The sequence below is a fragment of the Hesperophylax consimilis genome, chromosome 23 (genome assembly GCF_061612785.1).
Source record: "Hesperophylax consimilis isolate HC1 chromosome 23, BYU_Hcon_1.0, whole genome shotgun sequence".
NCBI lineage: Eukaryota > Metazoa > Arthropoda > Insecta > Trichoptera > Limnephilidae > Hesperophylax > Hesperophylax consimilis.
In genome coordinates this window covers 27,914,974-27,936,439 of record NC_142858.1, presented here as the reverse complement: position 1 = coordinate 27,936,439, position 21,466 = coordinate 27,914,974, and the positions used below count along the sequence as shown (strand labels likewise).

Sequence of the window (21,466 nt, the reverse complement as noted above, 5' to 3'; positions counted from 1 at the left end):
GATGATGCCTCGACCATAGTTCGCACAAGAATGATGATGTCACGTTTTCAAATTTCACTTGAGGCCATACGCGAGCACAGCCGGCTCCAATGGAACCGGTATGGGGAGTGGGGATAATACGCTTTTAATCACTTAGGGCAGATCTACTAATATTCATATGTCTATGATTGATAACAATATGCTATTTCTATGTCTAACAGAAATATTTGAAGTTAGTTTTGCAAAGATTATGAGATATTAATAGTATTAACAATAAAATCAGTTCTTGGCGTATTGTATAAACAGATATAATATAATAAAGGGTGACCTTCGAACACGTTTAAGCGTTATTAGCAACGTTGCGTATAATAAAATGTGTTATAATAAAGAATATACAAAACAGTGGAAATCTCTAGCATTATGATTATGATAGCAGAAATAAAGAATATTACTTTTTTTACGTTCGTGTTATAAATTGAAATATTTCAAGCAGTTATATCGTTGCAATATTCACTCTAAATATATGAATACGCACTGAAAAAAGCGATTTTCGAAATGTTCCAATTTATTAAAAATCTCTTCAAATTATTTGTAAAACGGGATTGCAGGCTGTTTGATATAATGACGAAATGGAAATGCGAAAATATTATGATTTTTATCAACACGGGTTTCCGACATCGAAACAAAAAATATTCTCTTTTACTAAAAGTTTAACTATCAATTCATTCATTAAGGGCATGCAATTCTGTTTTTAACCGGATTACAAATAATTTCAAAAGATTCTTAATAAATTATCAATACTCGCATTCTGTAATATGTATGTATTCTACCCCGTCAATTTTACCAACTACCAACTGTGACTTTTTATTTGTGTTGACAGAAATACATGATTAGTATATCGTAAGTATGTACCTATGAGAAGGAATGTAAGCCATTCTCGGATGTACCGGTGAGGGCAATCCATTCACTACGCCCGCGGTAATTTTCCACTAGTTAAAATATGATTTTCCGACAAACTACTTGTGGTATTGCATCATGTTGCATTGCACAGAACGAAATAGCACACAGGTAGATCCAAACAAGTGTTGTGGCATTCTGCTGTGGTTTGTGGTTCTTACCTTATTCTGTTTTGCTTCTAGAAAACATGTACAAACTACTAGTAAGAAACAGATCAGAGTTTGTTGAAAATTAGTTTACTTTATTCACGAAGATCAGTTATCATTTAACTAACTAACTAACCATCACGCTGTTTCCAAGCAGAAGTTACCAAGGTATTGGTACACACTCCTTGCTTCATTCACATTCATAAATCATCTCATCATACTGCTAAGATAAAAGAACGCTTTGATGGTTTGCGCATGTAGACCAAACGAACTAAGAAAGGAGTATAAGGAGAATATATGACGGTGTTGGTACATACTCTTGTATCTTGTCTTCCTCGGGCGTCCCCGAATTTTTCTACCAATCACATTCGCGCTTGAGGTGATTTTGCACAAAAACGGCGCTACATAAATCATCCAAATATTATTAAGGATCTCATTTCCGTGTCTGAATTGCCATACATCAGACTATGTACCAGCACTTCATTGGATTGGTGGATGATGGACTGCTAGCTTCGCTTTTTTTACTTTTTTTTTGCTAACCAACCGCGTTCAGTCCTTCATTAATGGATTTACCTGCATTTACTATTCGGTCAATATATCTATCCGCCTTTCAATCTCTCATAAACATACTTCCCAAATACACAAACAAACCCACCTGCTCCAAGCATTCATCATTCATAAATATACTGCACACGAATGCATCATGATTATTTAAATTTAGTTTAACATTTGATTAAATAAAAATAAAAAATTCTCAGTGGGAAGAGTTGTGACACTTTGACAACAATTAAATTCATTCATTTGACGTAAAGTAATTATTTGTCCCCACAGTAATAATCGTTGCCATAAAGCATATTTTGATTTATATGCATATAAGTTATGTAGATACATTAAAACGTGTAAATACAAAATTCTCGAGAGAGTAGAATAATACGTGTATTCACCAAAATAGCTTTAGTTGCATTCTGGGCCAAAAACGCTTGCGAGAAATGTCTCCGAAAAATGCGGACTTCGCTAGAAATAAATTATGTTTATTTTATTAATAAATGAGGTGATTTAAACGAAAGCAAATAATTCAATAATAATTATTATTTAATAAAACCTTTGTCATCCGAATTCCAATCTACAATTTTTAATTGTAGCTAGTTGGGAAATTTTTTATTTAGTTCCTACTTTTGTGTACTTGGTGAATTTGCATATGAAAAAAACATCAATTGTTTGTTTATCGTAATGTTTGCAACAGTTTATTTGATGCCTGCAAACTGTTGATTGTTTGAACTGTGAATGTCTTAAGTTAATACAATAAATCGAGGAAACGGCAGATTCGGAAGAAGAAAGAAAACTCTCAGAAATATGCAATGAGGAACGCTGGGTAATTTTGTTTCTCAGGAGTAGTCTTATTTTAGATTTGGTGAATGGCGTTTTAAAATAAACAGAAACACATGTTTTCTTGCTTGTCACATTCGTATGCTGAAAAATTCATTTATATTGTTTTTGTTTATTATGCTCTACAATATGAACGATATTCAAACATTTTATTTCCTACATTGCATTGTATATATTTTTTAATAATAGATAGACAACACTCAAATAAATACAGTATCTTAGCGACGTAAGTGAAGTAGTTGTGCATAAAAATATGTGACGCGCGGCCCCGGTGTATTGGACGGACCTGCTAAAATAAAGTGGGAATTTTAACGATATAAGTGATGAAGTCGTGTAAAAACAATATTCGGCGCGCGGCCCGGCGTAATGACGGACCTACGGTCGACTTTGCTCTGGCAGGTCTAAAAATCGATCTTTCCGTGGGGTTTATCTTAATTATTTCTTATCAACATATTATTAAAAACTCAAATGTTTCTAGAGGGATCCCTCGGGAAGTTATTAATTCATCGTCTAGAAAAATAAAATCTAGTTCTTACAGCAAATTGTATAGTTGAAAACCGTTTTACATAAAATATTTTAAATGGTAGATATCTGGTTTTTATATAAATCTTAAATATAAATTACTTCCGTCCATAGGGATTCCTCAAGAAACATTTGAGAATTTAGTAATACGTTCATCAGAAATAATTCAAATGTGAGTGTCGAGCAAATAGAGTCTTATGTCGTCTTAATGACAATAGATAATAATGAAGGTTATCAATAAATAGTTACAAATTAAATGTATAAAGTAAACAAGATGTTGTTTATACAGACTGTATGTGTACTGTTTTACTGTTAAAACAATATTTTGTACTCTCGTAAACCGGTAAACAAAACAATCACTGATACCAACATAATAGGAAGCACCAGTTTCACTATTGTAATTACAGTTCGTTGAAATTTTAGATTATATTTGAAGGTTGGGTAAGTTTGTCAAACCTTATCATAAGTTATGCATTTTACGTAAAATTTCTTCCATCGTCGGGTCAATGTAGCTACTAAAAGATGCAACATCAAAAATCATCAAAGAATTGCCATATATTATAGTGTTGAAATATCGCTTTCCTGAACATGTTGCATAAGGCCCATAATATTATATAATTTAATGATGTGTTGCTAAATCGGTGGTTGAAACTTAATGCAACAAGTGATAAACGTTGGTAAACACTCGTGTAAATTGTTTTTTTTACTGATACGGCAGAGAGATACCAATGAAGGTACGCAATAAGGTCACAGGGGACCACCAGAGGTTGCACGGGTCGGAGTTTCGTTGTGCTTTTGACGTTTATGTCATTTGGTTATTCTGCCGTAGGTATTGAATAAAACATCATAGCCAGCTGTTTTAATTTTGCAATAGAAAATGTAATGAAGTATAATATTTTCTAACATATCTTCTAATTACACTGAATAAGCAAATGGATAGTTGAACGCTACACAAAATTCGAGTAAGGTTTAAAAAAGCTTAGCGAATACAACTTAACATCAGGGCTATACCACTGATGGATTCTCCTATCTTAAAAACGGATTGAAACCACCAGCGCACAGGCGTCAGGTGGATATGCTTCCCTAATTCTACTGGTATTTTAATCAAAGTTGTTGAACTACCAACATTGATCCATTGAGTACCGGTGCATAGTAAGGGGACAAGCAAAACTCGCGCCAAACATTTGTAAGCGATAGACATTTGTCACACAAGAACTGGTCGTTTGTATTAGTCAGCTGAGGAGCAATCTGTGACCATATAATCTTCCATTCTGATAATTAGTTGCTGTGACAATTTAGCAATTCTTCTTATTACTAACCCATTACATCTGGGCCTGGAAACAAATCTCTAAGAACTCTTCTAAGTAGTTTATCGTATCATCTACATGCTACACACATTTTACGTATTAGAATGTGTTTAAAAAAACAAAAATAAGGGAAATAGTATTTTTTGCCATTAATTATACAAAAAATTTCAAACATTCAAGTCAACACTTCGGCGGCGATAAGAAACATCGTAATAATCATTATGATTACTATTTTTCAATCCGATGTAATTGCAATGTTATTCACGTGGTCAAATAAGCATCATACTCCCCACGACGTGAAATAAATTTCAATTTTAATTATAATAAAAAATAATTAGAAATAATAATAATAATCAATTTGTCACAACTTTACCTACATTTTCACTCGGAATCTGAGGTTGTTCGCGTTTTAATATTTAAAATACTTAGCATTTTGATACTCTTTTTTCCTAGGTTAATTCAGTAACCATTTTACTCGCGTGTGTAATCTCTTTATCTAATCATAAGAAATAAAATCAAATTCCGATCACTTTAGATTAAATTTATTACTTAAGTAGGTAGGTACGTAACTACAATAAGAATCTCCATCTAAATTGAAATTTTAAGTACTTCAACACAAAATGTTCAAATATGAAAGACTTCCTATTTTATTAAATTATTAATAGCACGTTAGCACAAACCGTTGATACCTCTGTTGATATATACAAAAAATTTAATGTATTGTTAATATTGATATGTATGGATAACATATTGCAAACACATATGCCCGATTGGAATACAAATGAACTTAAATTAGCTCTCCTGCAAGGATAAATATTGTATATAAGCTGACGTGCAAGGATAAATATTGTATATTAGCTGACGTGCAAGGATAAATATTGTATATTAGCTGACGTGCAAGGATAAATATTGTATATTAGCTAACGTGCAAGGATAAATATTGTATATTAGCTGACGTGCAAGGATAAATATTGTATATTAGCTGACGTGTACCCGGCGAGATTATTCTTAGGAGATAAACATATGCAATCCTATATTTTCTGTAGGCCTTTTTAAAATATGCAATTCCGTAGTACATTATTTTGATGTACCTCTTAAGGTTTGGTAATGTAAGCGCCCGAAAATATTTTTTACGACTTTTTACATTTAATTTGCTTGTAGTATATATGTAAACCTTCCGGAAAAAAATCTAAATGATACTGAATATTGGTATACTCTAATAAAATCCGTTGCGTAGATAAGAAGGACTTTATTTTATACTATTTAGGGATAGGTTAGGTAAATTTGGATCTTCTGAAATGTTTTAAACCTCTACGTCATCGGTATTATCAGCTTTTTGTAAAACAAATCTACCGCCCATATCGTAGATTTATAACTATAACGATTTCATTTTCCCCAAAGATAATAAAATAATTTATTATCTTTGATCATACCGGACTGCAACTTTTATCAATTTTATTAGATTGTTTGTCAAAATCGACATATTTTATATCTCCAGGCATAGTCCAGGTTCTGTTATTTTAAATAATAAACAACAAACGGGGGGTACCTATAGCTTGCCACTTTGTCAAAATAGCATAGTTTCAATAAAAATGGATAGGCAGTAGCGGCTCGTGACTTTTGTGTGTACTAGATTGCTAATATTGCAAACATATGCATTATTGATATTTTTGTAGCTGAAAACTTCCCCGTTTTTTACAAAAATTCGTTTTGGACTAAAAAAACATCAAACAAAGGACTAAATAGGTAACATTCTAGTAATTTAATTGAAGGTTACATTTTACGGGGACAGGGAACAACCCCCACCTTATTACGACCGTGTACATGTAGATAAATATGTTAACGTATATAATGTAAGCCTATAAATGAAATCTTTAATGACTCTCTCACAGCGCAGCAGTTAAGTCAAGCTACCCACGAAACCATCGTACAAATTGCAAAGAGTTTAGCTGGAGATATATCGTTATCTGATAGTATTATTGTCCTAGCGTCTGGACGATGTAGGCCCTCTGATTGGTCAAATTTAAATTGTTTGTTTCGGTTAAATTCCGCTAACTTCAAAATTATGACCCGATTTAATACTAAAATAGGATCCGCAGATTTCTTCAAAAGCATCTTTTCTGCTCAAATAATTTTTAGATAATATCGAAGAAAATATGTTTTAGAAAGTTCACAATGCATTGGATTAATTACATTACAGTAAAAATTATCCACAATTACGTTTTATATATTTGACGTCTGTCAAGAATCAGACATTCCAGGGTTCCTTAAAAATGTCAATCCCTCCTTTACCGGCCGCTGGAGTAGTTTTGCTATTGGCCGACAGAGCGCATAAGAGCGATATACAAATACGTACAATTTCATTTATTCAAACAACGGTAATTATTTACGTGAAACTACAGTTTTAATACGCATTTACAAATAAAACAAACATTTGATTCAACTTAATGACAATAAACAACAAGTCTTTGCATGTACGATTTTGAAAAATATTGATATTTAATATTATTTACGTAAATAATAATTTCGCACTATTTGACAGAACACCGACATGAAGTTAACAATACGCGGAAGTATAGGCACTGCCAACTCAATAAAATAACATGAAAGACAATCGGAAGATAGAAACGCTTCGTTGATTGTAAAATTAGTCAACAAATCTCTAATCTGACATGTACTTATATGTTTAATAAAACAATCATTTTGCCAGGTATATAATATACATTATATTAAGGTATTATTCGGAATCGCTGGACATAATTCTTCGGATTTACCTTAATTAATATAAAAGGAATCTGAATGCATTTGGGAATTTTTTAATTTTAGCATTTTAATTTTTAATTACTAAAATAAAAATTCGCTTTCGTTGTATTGGATGACAGCCGGAATAATTTCTATTGATGATATTTTCTTTTTTTGGTATTCCTGATATGAGTGGCTAGAATTTTTACCATTTACTCTATGCAAATACTAGGTAGGTGGTACTATTTTAGCCAAGCTCGAAAAATAAAATAAAGGTATTTTGGTTTCTTTTACAAGTAAGGAAATATTTAAAAAAAGGTTATTATAGGTTAGGATAGGTTAGGTTGGGTTATGCTAGGTTAGGTTAGGTTAGGTTGGATTAGTATAGTTCAAGTTAGTTTATAGGTTAGGTTAGATTAAGTTGGATTATTATAGGTTAGGATTAGTCAGGTTATGTTAGGTTAGGTAACGTTAGTTAGGTTATTACGGGTTAGGTTAGGTTGGGTTATTATAGGTTAGGTTGGATTTTTATAGGTTAGGCTGGATTATTGTAGGTTAGGTTAGGTTATTATAGGTGAGGTTAAATAAAATAATAATGATAATAATAGCGAAATAAATCATTTGTGTTTTTTAAGTAGGCACTATTTTGCCGGAATATTGTATTACATTATAACTTTTTAATTTACGTTTTTCAATTGTCTCTAGCCGTTCATTTCAGGAATACCGACAAAAGAAAATGTTATCAACATAAATTATTCAGGCTGTTATCCCATACAGCGAAAGCGAATTTTCATTTTACGTAATTAAAAGTTAAAAAGCTAAAATTAAAAATTTCCCAAATGCTGTTCGATTCCTTTTATAGTAATTAAGGTAAATCAGAAGGTATTATTTAAAAATATGTCGTATTTTTCCGTGTCCAGCGATTCCGAATAATTACCTATATTAATTTACATTTAGCCATTTAGGCAATTATTCGGGAAAGGTAAAGTTTTAGCCGAACAACTGTCATTCTTATATGCCTAAACTCCTTCCTGTTCCGTGTTTTAACAATATATACTCACCCTCTCTCTGTGAATGACCTAATATCTACCTATTAAATATAATTGTTGTTAGTATCACTTAAACTGGGCGAAGCCCAACCAAGTGCCGCCCGAAGGGCCTAGCAGAAAAAAACCCGCGGAGCGGGTTTTTAACTGCTAGTTACTTATTAAATACGACGCTGTGTTATGTCGGAGTTGAACCTATGATGATGGCTGGAATGTAGTTGAAGGGGGAGCCATGTAATCATCGGGTGTGTAATTTTCCAATCAATGACACTTTATTGAGAACATCCTGCCGTACACTACCTACCTACTGATTAAAGTTAATTTTTAAATTGGTTTTTTCACCATTCTACGAAACGATTTTGCAGTTTTTCTTTTTCATTTATTACGTGTCTGTCTTATGATGATTTATGCAGATCAGATTTAAAGATGGTTCTATTACAAGTTATTGAAACGATTTTTACATAGGATTGTCACAAATTACACGAATAATCTGACATTTATTTGAATTCTCTCCACTTACAATCGTTATGAGCGACAACTGTTACTTTTTAAATGTAGTACGGAACAAGAGTCCCAACACCTTCCAAACGTCTGAATCCAGTGAGATTAAACCGTCCCCAATTGGTATGAGGCTGAAGATAGTGGGGAGGAAAAGGAGGTGGTGAAGAGAAAGATAAGAAGATATCTGGCTATTCAGCTCTAGTCGCTAAACACGGCTAAAGCCAATTTCTGAATGTTTCCGTAAATATTTAACGTTATTATACTATTTTAAACTAATTAGTTGTGAAATAACACGGATTAATCAAATAAAATTATTTTTCATACTCGACCTCCGGATTTGTAACCGATGGGAGGCCGTCACTTAGCAAAGAGCACTATGCCAAGTAAACAAAGTCGGTTTGTAGGTACCTACTTTAGTTTAGTAAGCCAAATGCTAACACGAAGGGACGATGAGTACTTAAGCTCGATTGAGATTAATAATTCAGATAACTTGGATAGAACGACATTACCTACTTACATTATTATTATGCAACATTACTGCACGTTTCTATATAACTATTCACAGAAAACTTACTGCACTATTCATTTTCTTGCAATGTTTATTTTTCTTTTTCCCCATAGCATTTACAAACTCAACATTTATAATATATTCTAGAGAGAAGTTGGCTCACATTGAAATGAAGCTAGATATAAATTAACGCATTGCTATTTCCACGATAGCATAAATGAAATGACCGTGACAAACAATCGGTCTATTTTACATGTAATTATATCATTCTAATTATTATCAACGTTAGCATGATGTATTTAATCATTTGGAATAAAGATGACAGGAAATACCTATGTGTTGATTAAGCTAGTTACCGATAGTACAATGAGGCTGAATTTGTGTCACTACTATTCCCTTGAAACTTTTTTTAATTTGCCGACAGATCAGAAAGCAGCGGGTTCATTTCTCTTCTGCGGAATGTATTTTTTCTCAAAGATTTTTGACAATTTTTGTAAGTGTTAAAGACCAATAATAATTTGTTTTTATTTGTGCTGTGCATAAAAAACCTTGTCTCGTAAACATAAGTTTATCATTAAAAATAATGTACGTAATAATCAAGTGGAACAGTAAGATAAAGTAAATACTTAATTGTAATTATTTCTGAGATATGTTATTATAGCCTTCTTGTAACTATATTCCATGAAGTTGTACATATCTGAAATTTCTTCGAAATGTTTCCAACATTATGTAATCTAGGTAAAAACGAGTAGCTGAATTACACCGTCCTGATATTATTGTTGCAATTGAAAATAATTGACGATCGAGTAGTTCTGGTTGGTATGTTCAAGGCGATTAGACACGACAAAGTCGACATAATGCAGTTGTTTTCAATAATGTGAATTTCATGATACTACATGAAGTGAATGATAGAAAAAGTCGGGATAACTGAAGACCACATGGCACGATCAAGTGAATCAGATACATGAGTCGGGCCATGTCAAGAGTCAGAATAATAGAAGAGTATGTATGAGACAATGTTTGAGTGTGAATTACGAAAGTTAGAGTTTTTTTGGCGGTCAGTCCTCTCTGCCTACCACTGCGGGGAAACGGCGTGACAGTTAGTTAGTTAATTAACTGTGTTTCTTACATTAGTTTAAAATGCGTTCAAGGTTCATTAAATATTATAATATAATGAGACAGTTCAAAAGAAAACCATATATTAGCGTTGATTTTCATACAAATGTGACAGTGCTTGCAAATAAATTTTGAAGTGCAGGTCCAAAAAAACTCATTTTGTTCGATAGTCTGCTTTGTATGGTGGTATGAAGAAAACATTTAAATTCGAAGAGAATAAATCATGTAGGTACCTAAGTGGACACCAGTGTTCAAGGTGGCCTCAAGCCAGAACCTTGATCTTGCAAAAAGATGAAAGTTGACCGACTCACTATTAAAATTTCCTGTTTTACTAGTATTTTTAATTTTCACATACATTAGCTGCGTGATCGCATAAAAACAACAAAATAAGTAGTGAAAATAATCGAAGTATTTCGATTATTCAAATAATCGAAATAAAAATACAAAATATATATTTCGATATTTTCAATAATAATTATTTCGATTACTTCAGTAACGGAAACTTGAGAAAAAACAAGCGAAGGAAAATCGTTCTATTGAATATGAATGACTTCGGAAACGATGGAATAATAATTAACCAAGGCACTTTTAAAAGGGACGAAAAATATGGCCTTCGCTGCATTTTTCATTTGTAAATATGTCTTTGTTGTGATGGCCAGCATTTTAAAATCGAAAGTGACAATCAACAATTCGACTCGTTGTTTCGATTAGTTCCGTCGCTTAAAACGGGAAATTCACTACACAGTCACCGTACAAAATATATATAAACATTTTGTATTATTTCATTAACTGGTTTTCCAAATTATTCAGTAGTGGAGACATTTAATGTTGAGAGTTTCTTTGTCCAACGCGTCTGTGAGGATTCTTTGTTAGAGTTTAGCCCAAGGCGCTCTGCCGAAACGCATCACTCGTACAAATTTATTTATTCGAGGTAAAGCATACATTCGTGAAAAATAATCCGGAAGAAATTAATAAACAACGCAACACATGGCCAATTTGGCGATTACGGGATAGACATTGCCTTGGGCGGCCGCTGACATCTGGGTTCATTGACAATGCAATAGTTTACTAGATTACAGACCTAAACACTGTTTTGGTTTGTAATCATTTTAATTAATTCATCACTGATAAATGATGAACTTTCAAAGAAATATTATTGATTGATTTTTCGGTTATTATGCCGTGTTGAGCTTCTTTCATCTTTTGCCAACATTTCGGACAGCATTGCAACACACACGGCCATCCGAAAAATCTGCATTTAATTTAAGGCGAAGCTTAGTGGTAAATCACTATTTTGATTAATCTTTATAACGAATTAGTGTACATTATGAATGCCAAAAAATATGCTTTGGATAAATTGAGGGTTTTCCTATCGTTTCGCTTGAGTAGAATACAAATAAAAAAATTAATTACTTAATAAAAAATATAAATGTAAGCTACTAAATTATTTTTTTTTAAATTGTAATGTATGAACGCTTAAAGGAAACATTTTTTTTAAATACAGTAATATAGCTAAGATTATCTGTGACAGTTTCACTTGATTAACTTTTTTGCTTTCTTATAAAATTATTTACAAAATTATAAAAAAACCAGTTTTGTGCTTGAAATCGAACGTTTCTAGACTCCGTTTGTCAAGCGATTTTAATGCCTATTACCTACAATATCAGGTATACCAAGAATATACACATTTTTGGCTTGTAGTTTCCTCTTAAACCACCCATTACTTTGGGTTTGTGGCTCAAATGTTGGAAGATCCAAAAGTTATTGAACGGAAGCAATTGGAATGCATAACACCTTGAGAGGTGACAATGCTACTTTTGATAGTTCTTTGTACCCGGTATCAGACGGCTACACCAGAACTAAATGCAGAAAACCACATTAATAAGATAAACCACATTAAGATGGTATTGCTTCTACATGCATAAGCACGACTTCACCACAATCTACAAAACATTTTGATGAATGACACTGTAAAGCTGTCCAAAACGTCGGCTAAAGAAAGAAGAAACGGAACACGGCAAGATAACCCGAAAATGAACCATGATTATACGTTTTTAGTGTACATGGCACAAATAATAATTCTACTTAAGTCTCACTTCCACTTCTAAAATGATCTTTTTTTGCGTACTTTTGCTATTGTTTGAATAATGCGTAATTTCAAATGATGGCTTAGAACACTCTTGAAAGATAAAAGCCAGAGAAGTTTGAAAAAAAATACTGCTAAACTGTCATGAAATTCATTCAATACTAGAAAAAAATATTGTGTACCTATTCAAATTGTAAAACTCATAAAAGTATTTATTCATATTTCTATATCAATGTTTTCTAAAAAAATTGTTATGTTATGTAAAAATATGTCAAACTGGGACAACGGACTTTGAATTTTTTTATTCTCACTATCTAGTCCGTTGTCCTAGTTCAACATATTTGTACTTACGGCATTTTAGAAGTAGGAGTGTGAAATGTGAGGTGTGGTCGATTTAAGCGTATAGTATGGCGGAGGAGATACTTAAGAGTGTAAAGAAGTTGTACCCTTCCTGCCTGTTAAAGTACCTACTTATTGATCTGTTGTCATCGTAGTTTGTTGGTTTTCTTTTAAACATATCTGCCTACTTGAAGCACCAAATAAAGCATTGTCTTTAATCTTCCCACATATTCTAGTGATCACAGAAATATATAACTAACCATTCCGTAAAAAATCGTAACGTTATGTAACTAATGTAAAAGCCCTATGGACGTATAAAAAGTAATAAATAAATATTAAATATCAAGTAGTAGGGTACAGGATGTCACAAACTAAAGCCAGAATCAGACTTGAATAAAAAAAGGCGGAAGGACTCTTTCTAGCCAATAGCCGATGATAGTTACAAAGTAAAACTTGACATTGCCAACTTCTACAGAGGTCGCCTTTGTTAACACAGTAGCGATAGAAAAAGTGACTCAAGGCTGCTTTTTCACTCCCGTTCGAATGCGGCATCACTGTCCAGAGGAAAATTAGTATTGCTGATTTATAAAGAATCTCTTCAAATTTTTCGTAATCCTGTTATGAATTAATATATTATCACGATGTCAGAACATTTCGTCATTATATTATTCTTTATCGAGACAAAGGAAAGTTCATGAACACAATGTATATTTGGAATTTACTAAAAGTTTATCAGAAACCGACCTCCAATCCCGTTTTTATAATTAATAACTTGAAGAGATTCTTAATAAATTAGTAATACCTACTGATTTTTCTCCATGTCACATGAGTAGCGATTTGAGGTATACAGGGATTTTTTTTTCAATAATTATTTTAACTTGTTGGTATATATTATTTTATTTTCCATCTGAGACATCTTCTTTCATCTTTAACACAATATATCTGTCTAATTAAATTGTAGATATAGGCACGTACAAAAAACAGGCAATCAAAACGGGTTCTCTTTCTCACCAAATTTCTCGGAAGCCAAGGTTGGACTAAAAGTAAGCACAAATCTTCAAGATCACTTGGCTATACATACATTATTCATTCAAAGATGTCGTTTTCAATTAACTTAAGTTTCCAATAAAGCAGCAGACTTAATTTTGTAGATTTAATCAATGAAGAAATATGCTCTGCTAGTATTTATTACATTGAAACCTATTATCAATATTTTATTAACGATAAAGTCAGTTATTAACTTTTATATGACCATCATTGTCATAAACAAACTATTTCTATTTGATTAAGAAATGCATTAAGGCAGGTATTTATGAAGAATGTCCTAAATGGCTTATTTTTTCATGGGCATTATATAATATATATTTGACATGTTTATGTTGATCCGATGAAGTAAATTAATCCTGTTTCAGAATTTAATATGTATCATATGCGTTTTATGTATTTGTCATAGCTACGAAATTAATAGCGTATTGTTTATGTGCAATAAGTCATAGGCAGAATCAAAAAAGAATTTGTGTTACGATTTTTCGCATAATGTTTTTTTTTTAGTTATCTATCAAGACGAGACAATACCTTAAAATAAAGACAGAAGCTTATCGACATAAGAGAAGCAGCCGTGCACTAAAATATGGTGTATTGGACAGTCCTGCGGTTAAATTTTTCCTATAAAATTTCAAAAATTAAGTGGGAAAATAATATACGGCGCGATCCTAGAAAATCAATCTTACTAAAATAACATATTACTAAAATCTCAAATATTTCTAAATGGATCCCTTGGGAAGTTAATAATTCATCGGTTAGAAAAATAAAATTTGGTAATACGGTAATTGGATAATTGAAATACATCTTATAAAGTTTTAAATTAAATATTTGAAAGGAAAGATCATGTTTTTATTATTTTTATCCCTCTAGAAACGTTAAAGATTTTAGTAATACGTTCATCAGATATAATTCGTGCAAACCCCCGGTCTAAGTCTGTTGGCGCCTTAAGGCTCTATTTGTTAATGCAAGGTTCCCGACTAGAACAAGTTTTTGAAAACTCTTCATTTGAAGTCAAAATTTGACAATACATGCGTAATGTTTGGTAGAAACTTGATTGGATAGACATATGATATTAAAAAAAAAACAAAAGGAGCAAAACAGTTTGGGAGTCACCGTTCTTAATTTACTTTGCAAGTTAACTGCTATTTTGTGGGACGGGTGAAAATGGAGTTGAAAAGAGGACTGAAATTAAAAGCATGGCAACATAAACTGTCATATTTTAAATGGTTTTCGTACTAATTAAGTTACAATGTTAAATACCCATTGCGAGACGGAATAAGTGTTACACTTACGAAAGTGAAAACACCTGAATAAGTGAGTTCTACTGAAATATAGGACGGTTTGTTTCACAGAATTTGTAAAATTCATCAAATTTCAAAATTGATTTTCAAGTTTTGTGAAGGTTTTATCAAAGTTCTGTTACTATTTAAGTTTTGTGAATCAACTGGTAAATAATGAGATAATAATATAACATGAATAGAATCTTCACAGAACTTAAAAATCAACATTGAAATTTTGATGAATTGTTCAAATTCCGTGAAACAACCCATGATCCATTTAATATTTAATGATATGATAGATAAGTAATTAATACAAATCTAATAAAATAAGAAATTATAAAACAAATATTAGAATGACCTCGACATTAAAAAATATAAAAATAAAAACTTTGTTTTTTTTTTTTCGCGGCCGTTGGCATTTTTTTTATCAAAACCGTTAGGCCTTCGAAAAGAGTGTTAACACAGAGGACGACCTCTGACACTCGGTGAATTTTCTAACGCAGATTTTAATTTTCAAATTTATGTATTATCTGACCATGACCGGTTTTGCACTTCACACTTGAAAAAAGAACACCAACAATATTATCCAGTCAATTACATGATAGTGATATTCTTTTTGAATTTAATGTAGAAAAAAATAGAGTGAAATGACTAGATTTAAACAGCCAAACACCTCCTGCCGTCGAGACTTAATCACGCACGATAATCTGACCATTAATTATTTTTGATTTTATTTAGTCTTTGTCACAACTTCATATCGTCTGTTGCCATTGTGGTTAAGGTATATGTATTTATGATTAGAAATAAATAATGAATTGCCTCCTTTCTTAATGCCTCGCTATCCTTTTCACTAATTCACAACAAAGGACCAAAACGTTGCCTTTGCACATGACTCATGCTAAATACTTAGTAATAATTCATTTTAAATGTCGGTGGAGAATATCTACTTGGTAGATAAATCATTTTCAGTTTATTCGAATGTGACTAAATTTTAAACAATGTAAACAAATCCCGGCGTGCGCAAGTAAATTTAATTTTAATCATTTGTGTCAACAATTTCCTGATTTTAAAATAATAAATAGTATATTTGTGGTACTTTCCAGAATCAGTATCGCCCTGGTATAAGATCACCATTCATAAATAAATCCATGCTTGAAATGCCGTGTTTGGTGAACAGATCTGAATAGCCAGGTACCTTCCTCTTTCCCATATCCTTCCCCTTCCGAATAACTTCTGATCACAACATACCCCAATGGTGGATGCCATAGTCTGATTGGCTCCAGACGGTTGGAAGCTGTTGGGACTCTTGCGTAACAATGATCCAGTTTTATATTTCAACAAGTATATAAATTAGCCAAATATTATTTTTAATATCGACTTAATCTACAATAATTAAGCATTGCAATTAGACCGATTCGACAATAATATGAGAGAAAAATTGAAGTAGGGAGAAAACTTACTGATAAAAAAATAACTTAATAACGGGACATTATCAAGAAACGGTGCAAGTACATCAACACGTGTTCCGATATATATGGAATGTACGAAAATTTTAATAGGAAACGGCCTGCAATCCCGTTTTTGACTTTATTACGAATAATTTAAATAAATTATTAAAAATCAGGAATACTCATTTTTTCTCCGGTTAGGAATCTGACGTCTAAATTAAAACTCTAAGAAGGATAAGTTCTGGCGTAATGAAATTAGCAAGGTTCTTTAATTTTTTAAAAGCAATAATTATTAGCCTGAAACACAAATATAAATTGAAAAAAATCTTCAGAGAAAAAATAAATGCTGCCGACGGGAATTGATTGCCGGTCAGGTGCACGGAACCACTGTGCTACTTTCTCGGAAGATTTTTTCAATTTATATTTGTGTTTCAGGCTAATAATTATTGACGATAAAAAAATATATCCTTTGTGCTTTCCATTTTTATGACTTGTCTTGTAAAAATATTATTTTAAATTTAATAAAAAATAAATTGTGTAAAAATGTTCTGTCAGTGCACAATTCTATTTCTGTCTCCATGTTTGTAACAATTACAAATAAAAAAAGTAAAGTAATATTGAGAGTGAAAAGAAATTGTATAGTTACTGCAAGTATTGTAATACTTCAAGATTAAACTCTTTAAATTAGGTTAACGTTATATTATGTCTCGTAAAAAGTTCCAATAATGTTCTGTTTGGCGAGTAATAAAAAAAATATCAACCTAATTGGGACTTAAGTTTATTTAGTCCCGATTAGCAATGTACATACGTGATTTGTGTTGGCTGTGACCCTTGGCTTGGTGTAATTTTAAATATGTATACGCAGAACCATTGACCTATTTCCTCTCGGACGGAACCAAAATACCATTTTACGAGGAACTGTGTGAATAATATGTGCGCTGAATTGTTGCTCGTTTCAGAGGCGTAATAATAACATAACTACTATGATCTTTCGGTAAGTTCATTGCCACGCTGTTAACAAACTGCAAAATGTCTTTTTAGGTTTGTGATGTATATAATATTCTAGCTAACGTGTAACGACCAGGGGCTCTATTCCTGAATCGAGGGCGCTCGTAATCGCCGTCGAAATTACGTACGTTGGTCGTCGTTGCTATTCCCGAAATTGGTCGAAGGTACATACTTCGACGCCAAACGTCAAAAGTCATTCCACACAACAACTACTGGGTATAAACAGTAGAAACAGGGCAGCGAGTGGTAGGTTGTTGGCGTTTCTATGGAATTGGCTGTCAAAATCTAGTCTAGCTGTCAATTTTTGTTTTACCGCGCGGATTCCGCAAATGTAAAAAAGGGTGAAAATTTCCCACTTACTAAGTCTTTATCGGAGCTTACAAGCTCAATTAAGAGTTGCTTTTGGCAATTTGTAATATGTCCCGCAGCCATTTCTGTTTTGAATAACGAATAACTGTTGTCTGTTTGACAGTCACACCATAGAAATCCCAAAAACATCAGGAACATAGACAATATTCACAGGGGTGCCAATATAATCATCTCTTCTACCAACTTCGACCGTTCGACGCTCAAGAATACGTAAAATTGAAACATTCGAAAAAGTTAGTCGCCACGACTAGTAGTTTTTCACTCGAAGACGGCGCATACGAAAACGATTGATCGCTTAACTCCAGAATCGCAGGCCAGAGCCGCATTCAAACCACACTCCAGGCAAAAAACTTAAAAATATTCAGTGAAATTGGATGAATGATATAGGAACGTTAATTGTTGTTTGTAAAAGCGTAGACGAAACATGTATATATCTATGTGTGTAACTAACAATCATTCCCCTCTTCTCCAGGGTAATGGGGAAGACCCAGCTGTCTAGAGAACGGGAACATACAGGTCGCGACCCCCAAGGAGGTCACAGAGTGGGGTCGCGACTCTCTGGGGCGTCGCTCTGTGCTAAATCTAAACAACTACCCCAATAACTAAAAAAAATTAAATGAGCTTGATTTAATTATCAATCAGTGTCATTTAAAACATAATCAGAATTTTAATGAGTTTTATCTTACAATTTTTTTCAGAGCTATCAAGGACACTTAACTCTTACAAAAAAATGGTCGATTGAATTTATCATTGTACATTGCAAGGCCATTTTTTAAGATTGCTCCATGATGAAAACTAACAAAAGCATAAAACAAGTACGGTATTATCCATCATTTACTTGAAATGGATGGATTACGTTTATAACGTAGCTTTAGCTAAAAGTTAACATGTTATTCTCGGTTACGTGGCAGAATTTTACATACCAATAGTATTATACTGCCTGAATTAAACACGGACCGAATTACACTTGGACGAAATTAAATATACACTTCAAAAAAAGTTAATGAATTTTGTTTTAATATGAAATTTATTTAACACTCACAACTTTTTGATTAATTCCATACAGGAGGAATTAAGGAAAACAATTTGCCTCAAGACATATATCATCTCTGGGGAAGCTGTGTGGAGGGTACTTTTTGGGAAAGGAAGGAGTTAACATAGGTCATGAAGAGATTGTTTCAAATCGTTTCACAGCTGAGATGTTTAACTCAAAAATGAGTAGTAGAAGCGACCCGTTTTCATGTGACAATTGTCATCCGTCTACATATGTTGGGCGCGTATTTGGCGTGTTTTCTGAGTATGCACTGTTGCCGAATGGATCAATGAAGCTATGTCTTTGAAACATCGTATATTGCATCTTATACCGGTAGAACAAACACTTGAACACTTTAAAATTTACAACACTTTTTGTATAATTTCAATAGACGTATTTAAAGTAGATGCAATGTCGTACATATTTAATTCGGTCCGTGTGTAATTTTGCTTTGTGGAATTCGTGACAAAAATATTCGCCTATTCTGTGCCGTTCTATCTCCATCGCCTACGTCTACCTATTCTAATATTTGGTTATCTGTGTTTTGTTCGACATAAATATGCAATCCAATAACATATCATCGACCGGATTAACCAAATGAGATGAACTTATTTAATATTTGAATGTTGTTATGCCCCGTAAGAATGGTGTCGGAGAGAACTCGCTATTTTCACTGAATGATCACATAATAACGTAAGAGTACTTTGCGAGATAACATTATACTCACAGATGAAAAGAGTTTGTATAAACTTTTGTTTGCATAACAAGTAAACGGGTTATGTTGGCAGTTATCACGGTTTATGACAGTGACTTTTCCTTCAAATGCTACAGCAAGTGACAGAACCATAATAAATGAAGGGTAACAAATACTTAATGAATTAAATACAACATGACATATAGTGGATTGTACATATAATCCAAACTTATCGTGACTCTAATTAAATGATTCTCTGTATCGCATTTGTTTAGATGAGTAATACTTTATGAGAAAGTAAAGCAAATAAGTGCGTAATGCATCTTTATATATGGTTATTCCCCTTCTGTGTCGATTGGCTCATCATATAAGTATATATAGTTGCATTTACAGGAACGATCAAAAACTTTTTTTTTCATTTATAATATATTTTAAGGTATAACTATTTTGAGAGTTTGTTTTGTCAAACGAGTTTCCCAAAAAATGTATTAAACTTTGTACTTAAATATCTTTCTGATAGCAAACAAAGAAATATTTAGAGATAATTTATAGGGATTTATTTGATACAATGGTTTCCTGCTGTTGATTTCCTTTCTCTTTACAAGAACAATGAATGCAAATAGTCGGCAAGGTTCAACAATAAAAGTAAAGCGCTCGTACATATTAGCCAATTTACAAATAAAATTCCTACATGTGATGACAAAGCCATATTGGCATGAATGTTGTAACTTGTATAATGCGTTGATTGGCGCGATCATCTGATAAATAATCCACACTAAGCCTAGCGAAGGGGAAATGTCAAATGCTTTAGAAAAACAAAACCTGCTCGTGATCGATTCATCCTACACGAAGTATCAACAAAGCACAGGAGGAAAATAAAACAACCTGAAGCCAATTCAGTGCATCAAAGTTATTAAACACTTCTGAACAGGATGTCAACAAGAAGGCGAAATGATGTTTTGATAGCAATAGGAAATATTGACAAGAATTCAGTGACACAAAAATAAAATATTATTAAAAATTAACGCATTAAACAAAAAAATATCAAATTGAACATTCTCAAAGTCGCAGCATTTCCACTAAAGAAAACACGAAAATATTAAACACTGACACAAAGCCTAAAGAAAACAGGACTCACCTTTAAACCGCAGCGGGCCGAGAAGTCCGCACGGTGGGGATTTCACTTGACTGTCTACTTCCGTGGAAATGACAGATGAGACTTGGAAAAATGGTCGAAAGCAAAGTGACGATAATAACAAAGGAGTAGAGCGTACACGACGTTACCTCCGCGATAGTACACGAAGAACTGGCGCAAAGTGGCGACGCATGGCTTTATATGCCCGGCGCGGGGACCGACGCGTGTTTCGACGCAGGCGCACGAGGCGTCGCGCTGCGTGCTGCATTTCGTAACGGACTCCGCTTTGTTTCCAGCCAATGCGACTTTCAGAGATCCTTCAGGTGCCATAACTTAGGATGACCCAAGAAGATACAGCCAAAACGAGGAACGCATTCAGATCGATAGGAAAACAACAGTTGTACCAAAAATTAACAAATAAGGAACATACGTAAATATATTCTTTGATTTTTTTATTTTAGTGAAATCAACAGTTTACAGTATGGTTTGTTTACATATTTGAATTTACTAAGCTGAGAAACCAATGATAAATTTTCTCATATAAAAAAACATTACATATCTTTTTAACAATTCAACAGTATGGGTAATACAAATTATATGTTCAGAGATAATCGATCTATAGTGAGATTTTTATGAGATTTTTGTTACAATTGAAGATGTCTACATCAGAGAGAATGTTATTATATGTTGAACACGATCTTATAATTATAGCAAGCATTTTAAGTTTAATTTGTTTTTCATGAAAAATATATCACGAACTCGTGTGCCGTGTAGGTACAATCAATTCAATACTGTTTAATAACAGCGCCTTTGAGGTGTT

General features: G+C 32.8%; 1 protein-coding gene across 2 annotated transcripts in view; it reads right to left on the bottom strand.

Annotated features, from left to right (window-relative positions):
- The window catches only part of LOC149412520 (glutamine synthetase 2, cytoplasmic-like), a 41,695-nt gene extending 20,890 nt beyond the window's left edge, over positions 1-20,805 (bottom strand). For both annotated transcript variants that reach the window (XM_089646020.1, XM_089646021.1), the window contains exon 1: positions 20,650-20,805. The gene's annotated coding sequence lies outside the window, so the exon portion shown is untranslated. The remainder of the gene's footprint in view (positions 1-20,649) is intronic.
- Positions 20,806-21,466: the final 661 nt, after the last annotated feature.